This window comes from Octodon degus, unplaced genomic scaffold (assembly GCF_000260255.1).
Source record: "Octodon degus isolate 3935 unplaced genomic scaffold, OctDeg1.0 scaffold00030, whole genome shotgun sequence".
Lineage (NCBI taxonomy): Eukaryota > Metazoa > Chordata > Mammalia > Rodentia > Octodontidae > Octodon > Octodon degus.
Genome location: NW_004524606.1, coordinates 7,548,487 through 7,555,285, shown reverse-complemented (window position 1 = coordinate 7,555,285; position 6,799 = coordinate 7,548,487). Strand labels below are relative to the sequence as shown.

The window sequence follows — 6,799 nt, the reverse complement described above, 5'->3', positions numbered from 1 at the left end:
GAAGTCTGTTTTCTCCTGTCACTAATCTTATTTCTCCCAAACCACAAATAAACATATTAAAGAGTATTTCTACTAAGATCATAAAAGGTCCCAAACAATTAAATTCTAATTAATAAAAAATGTCAACAACAGAAAAAGACACTGTGATTAAGAATAGTTTATTGTATGATCTCATGAAGGGGAAAAAATATATGCATTTTTCTACAAATATGTACCAACAAATTTATGAAAACATGAAGTGTTAGAATCAGCCTTTGTTTCCACTAGAGCATCAGACCTATTGAGGATAAGCATTTGTAGAAGACAAAGGAATAACACTATCATAAAATAAGCTCACCAGACGCGCAGGCGCACTAGCGCAGAAGATCGCGGAAGTGGTGGGCCAAGGACCCGCCAGACTCAGAGCCGTTCCAGCAAGCCCAGTACTTTCCACAGTCGGACATTTGTCAGTGAAGCATCCCGTTGTCATGAGGATTGTCACATAGGAGCTAAAGTCAGAGAAAGTGAACAGAATTCTCGAAAGTGCTAATTAGTGAGCTTGAGAGAAGGGTGGGGAGGGCGGAATCGGGCAATCGACAGCGCGGTGCTCTGCCAGTCGACCTTTGCGCGTGCGCAGTGAGCGTGCGCTCCGCGATCTATTGGTCAGATACGCGCCTCCATTTTTCGAGGAGAGAGAGGGAGGAGAGCCGAGTTTGCAGCTCAACAGGGCACTACTGTCTCTCCAAGATGTACAGAACCAGAGTGGGCTTGAAGGACCGGCAGCAGCTCTACAAGCTCACCATTAGCCAGCTGCTCTAAGATGGCTACATCAGCATTGCTAACGGCCTCATCAATGAAATCAAGCCTCAGTCTGTGCGCCTTCAGAGCAGCTCCTGCAACTCATCAAACTGGGCATGGAAAATGATGACACTGCAGTTCAGTACGCAATTGGTCGCTCAGATACAGTTGCCCCTGGCATGGGGATTGACTTGGAATTCGATGCCGATGTCCAGACCATGTCCCCAGAGGCTTCCGAGTATGAAACCTGCTATGTCACCTCCCATAAAGGACCGGCCGCATAGCCATGTATAGCAGGGATGGGCAGCTGATAGCCACTGGGTCTGCTGATGCCTCCATAAAGATTCTTGACACAGAAAGAATGTTCGCCAAAAGTGCCATGCCAATAGAGGTCATGATGAATGAGACTGCACAGCAGAACATGGAGAACCACCCCGTGATTCGGACTCTGTATGACCACGTGGACGAAGTCACGTGCCTGGCCTTCCACCGGACGGAGCAGATCCTGGCCTCTGGCTCCAGGGATTATACTCTTAAATTATTTGACTACTCCAAACCATCTGCAAAAAGAGCCTTCAGATACATTCAGGAAGCAGAAATGCTGCGCTCCATCTCTTTCCACCCCTCCGGAGAATTCATCCTTGTTGGCACGCAGCATCCCACTCTGCGCCTTTAGGACATCAACACCTTTCAGTGTTTCCTCTCTTGCAATCCTCAAGATCAACACACCGATGCTATCTGTTCTGTGAATTACAATCCCAGTGCTAATATGTATGTGACTGGTAGCAAGGATGGCTGCATCAAGCTATGCGGTGGCATTTCAAATCGATGCATCACAACTTTTGAGAAAGCACACGATGTTGCTGAAGTCTGTTCGGCCATTTTTTCCAAAAATTCTAAATATATTTTGTCAAGTGGAAAAGACTCAGTAGCTAAACTCTGGGAGATATCAACAGGACGAACGCTGGTCAGATACACAGGTGCAGGGCTGAGCGGCCGGCAGGTGCACCGGACGCAGGTGGTCTTTAACCACACGGAGGACTATGTGCTGCTACCGGAGGAGAGGACCATCAGCCTCTGCTGCTGGGACTCGAGGACAGCGGAGCGGAGAAACCTGCTCTCCCTGGGGCACAACAACATCGTGCGCTGCATTGTGCATTCTCCCACCAACCCCGGCTTCATGACCTGCAGCGACCACTTCCAGGCACGGTTTTGGTACCGCAGGTACACCACCAACTGAGCCGCCCTCGCCAACTGACAGGCTCCTGTCTCGAGGACTCTGTGCCCTTCTGTCCTGTCACCAGCTTTAGGAATAAGTCATTGCATCATCTCTGACAGTTGGACTGCCACCTCTGTCTACATCTCGGATTGTACAGCGTGACCTTTTTTTACCTTGATGTAGAGTCATGGTGGGAAAGTTGGAAACAGATCTGAGCAGCTCTGCCTTCACTGATGCTGCAGTGTGCTGTTTATCAGTCTTTTAAAATACAGGACTGGCCATTTCTTTTGAGTCTCTGGATTGCTTGGAAAAAGAAAATATTAAAATGCTTTCTAGATCTCAAAAAAAAATCTCACCATATTTATGGTGTCAATAAATTCTCATGTTATGATCATTTCTAATTTATAGAAGATCAGCAATAAAATAAAAAGACAAAATAACAATGAGGATTTTTTTTCCTTTTAGAAGCACTATTGAATTCATTATAGACATTTCATCATTTCTCCAGCAAAGGGAAAGCAGATGCCGTGAAGCTGAGACCCTGTTTAATGAAAAACAATAATTTTTCTATCACAGTGTCTCCATCTTTTAGACTCTGTTAGCTTAATATTCGTCATCATTTAAGGAAGTGCTCAATTAAAAGTTTTCCCTTATTGCTTCTGATTCAGAACTGCATTGAAAGAGCAGCCCCTGAGTCACAATCTTAAGACTTCCCACTAAAACACATATGATGTACTGTAACAACATGTAACTCAGTTGTGCTCCAAATGTTCTGATCAAGATTATGGAGCCATAGAGGAATGTGTTCGATGATGTAAAGTGAGCCTGGGGAGAGTCACATGGAGAGAAAAAGCATTTTCTCAAGCTTTCACAGAGAGCAAATTGGTCAAGCAATGGCCGTGGCTCATTCTCATGTCAGACACTGACAAAAGGATGCACAAAGGGTGGTACAGGCCTACAGGATAAATCCTGAGGGTACTTGGCTGACCTTATCAGATACAAAAGTTACATTTCTTGTTATATAAGTCTTGCTATATCTTGGTCTTAACCATCCAGCAGAGAAGTATAAAAATGAGGTATATAAAGTAAATCCATATTAATACGATGAGCTGTAAAAGGCTCAAGTGAATAACTTCTGAGGATAACCCTCTAATATTACAGACTTCTAGACAGTGTTGTATTGTTTAGCTGAATTCAAACACCTTCGTATTTAAATGCCAATAGAATACTCACCTCTGTCAGGACTAAACAAAAAAAGGGATACAAAGGAAAGATCATTTTGTATTTATATATACAAAATAGGATAAATTTACAGCTACTTTCACTTAATTCAATGAGAAGAAAGAGGTGTACTAATAGTGTTTGGACATAATATCCTGTCTGCTTCTTGTACTATGGATAATCACTAAGAAGATAACAATATACAATGTATTGATTATCAAAACTATCCTATTAATCAGCTGTGAAAAAAAATTAAAAAACACATATGAGAACATGATACAGCATAAATAAAGTAGAGCAATAACTCAGCGATGCTTGCTAATCAATCCCAGGCCAATAACGCTACATAAATTCTCCTTTAGAGCAAAGACTATTTAACAAGAAGTGGTGGAGCATTTATGTCAGATTCCTTTGAAATACCTAATAGATTTACTAGTAAACATACATCCCATTATCCTGAAGGTATTTCTGATTGAATCAATCATATTGATAGTGATCTCTTTCCATATGTCCTTCCTCCCTTCTTACCCTTGTATAATCTAACAAGAAAGCAAACCTCCAGAAGTCAGACGGTCAGGAAGCTGAGAGTAATGACAAGAGCAGACACCAGAAATGCCCCCTAGTACTCCCTGGGAGTTGTAGTTTTTATGTCTCTTTTGAACTACTAGGTGGTGGTAACAGATCATATCACACCCAAGGAGCTGCACTGGAGGGACCCTTTCACAACACTGAGAATGCTAGGGCACGAGTTTGTTTTCAACATTATATCTTAGCCCTTTTTTACAAATGACTTTGCACAGAAGACATTGAGTATAAGGGGACATTAGCATGTGTGCTAATAGCACATGGGATCAAAAGATAAAATACACATTTTCTGGCAGTCTTTATACCCTGCTGGTTAACAAACAAGTGATCACATAGATTCATTCACCATATGAATAAATAGAAATGAAGCCTATGAAAAAACACAGCAGCAGACAAAAAAGATTATTACCCTGGAGAATCAGAACAACCAGCCTCTGAACATTATTTATTTGAAATGGAGGGAAAATAGAAAACTATTTGGTGAATTAATTGAATGCAAGAAAATATTCCTCTATGTGACCAGAGAAAGATGTCATGGAGACATCAACATGAGATGAAGTAGAATAAGTGCTTCCCTGGCAAGCGCAAGGGCCTGATTTCAATCCCAGGTTCCGCCAAGAAAAAATAAAATAAAAAATAGTAGGAAAATCAAAATTGAAATGACAGAATCAAGATTTTCACAGATAATAATAAAAAGAGGAAAAATAGTCACTGTTGTAACTTGTCACTCATGTGGAGAATGAAGTTAAGATGTTCTTCCAGAAGTAAAGGACAAGGACAATAAGACAATTCCATAGATTCCAACTAGGAATTATGCCTCACCATTGATAGGTAACTGTTGAAGAAAAGGCCAGAACAAGTTTAAAACCATCTTGGGAAGGATTATGGAACAAGCTTCCTATTGTGGAAACTAAAACTACATGAAACCCTGCCTGCACAGTGAGAAAGGGGTCAGTACCAACTGCTCACGGTAGTCAGTAAAACACTGAACCATTCTGGAAGACTTACAGGCCTGTGGCATGGACAGAGCAGCAAAGAGAGCTAAGGACAAAGTGACGAGATGAACTGCACATCAGGCTTGTTTCCACCAGTAGAGCAATCTCAACAAACACCAATGTCTCATCATTTCATGGGGAAAGTATGATCTGATACAAAATCAGCCCCTAAGGAAAAATAGGAAAAAGTTCATCTTTTTTTCCCTGTAATAGGGATGAAATCCAGGCCCATCACTCTGAGCTATTTTCCTGGTGACTTTTTATGTTTTATTTTGACACAAGGTCTCACTATGTTGCTAAGTTGGCCACGCTGGGCTCAGATTCGTGATCCTCCTGACCCAGCTTCATAGAGAACTGGGATTGCAAGAGAGCACCACCACCCTAGGCTAAAATATTCATTTTTATTAACCATTCTTTCAAGTTGGGTTTCAAAGAATTGTTCAGCCTTGCCTGAAGAGAGAAGATGTAGGAAAGGGCGGATAGCAGAATGCTCATTTTCCTAACAATTCCAGAAGCCTGTGTCATGCACAAACTGGAAGGAAATTCTTCCCTGGTTTGTTTTTCAGCACAAAAACCTGAAACTTTGTGTCTTCTGCTACATTTGGCTTTCACTCCAGAGCCAGTAATGAGGGGAGCAACAAGGACATGCAGGCGCTTGGGGAGCTGGGCTGGTTGGAACGCTGGTAGTGCCCCCCCCCCCGAAGGCTAATCTGATTGCTCACAGGGTCTGATCCTGATTTCAATTCAGGCCACACAGTTCCCCATGTTTCTGAGCCTGTTTTCTGGGCGTGATTCTGCCCAATTAATTCACTGAGTTATCTGTCTCCTCAGCGAATCCCTTCTTTGCCTAAGGAAACCAGATTTAGCTCCTGTTGCTTATAGCCAAGAGCACCAGTAGGGACTCGTCTTTATCAAGCTGAGCTGAGCTAGGGTGAACACCGTGCTACTCCCTAGTATTAGACCAACCTTGCATTGGACTAAGCTCACTTTACAGTGGTGTATAATTTCGTATGTTGCTGAATTCTACTTTATCATCTACTCTCTTAGCAAATTTCACATAGATAATATACATTATCATAATGACATGCATTATGGTCACCAGGGTGTGCAATAGATTTCCTGAAATCATTCTACACAGCTGAAAGTTTGTATCCTTTAGTCAGCATGTTCCGTATTTCAGTCCCAAACCCACAGACTCTGGCAGCACTACCTTCAGCTCTGTACTTTTGAGTTTGACTTACTTACATTCTTTACATAAGTAAGATCATGCAGTATTTGTCTTTGTTTATCTCGCTTACTTGGCAATTTCTTTTTGGCGCTGGGAATCGAGCTCATGACCTTATACTTGCCAGGCAGGTGCTGTGCCACTGAGCTACATCCCAGCCCCTTTGCCTTGCTTATTTCACCTAGGAAGATCACTTCTGTGTTCATCTATTTTGTCACAGATCACAGGACTTCCTTCTTTAAAGGCATGTGATACTCCTTTGTATAAAAATGTACTGCATTTTCATTATTCATTAATCTGTTGATGCACACTTTCATTGGTCCCATATCCTGGCTTTTAAGTGTAATGTCATGAGAATGGGGTCTATATAGGTTTTTTTGACATATTGGTTTTATTTTCTGCTGTGGTTTGTGTCTAGCTGTCCCCCCAAAGCGTTATGCAGTCACTGGGGCAGGCTTCTAGAGTTTGTGATTAATTCACGATCCAGTGCTGAGATTATAGGCGTGGATGCCACCCCTGCCCAGGGGCTGATAGCTTGAATACAGTATAAGGAAGAGAGAGAGGCTTTCTAGCAGCTGCAGATGCTGCTCCTCCCTTGGTCCTTTGCCATTGTCTGTCACCATGAATGGCTGCCCTCTGCCATATGCAGCTTTGTCTTGGAGCCAGCTGAGTATGGACAGAAACCGCCACTAACTGTGAGCTAAATAAATCCTTCCTTCCTTGATTTTTGAAGTATTGGGTATTTTATCCCAGCAATGAGAGAAAAGCAACTGAGAC

At 42.4% G+C, this 6,799-nt stretch overlaps 1 pseudogene; it reads left to right on the top strand.

The window, feature by feature from the left end:
* The first annotated feature begins 406 nt into the window (after positions 1 to 406).
* On the top strand, positions 407 to 2,334 carry LOC101575140 (annotated as a pseudogene).
* Positions 2,335 to 6,799: the final 4,465 nt, after the last annotated feature.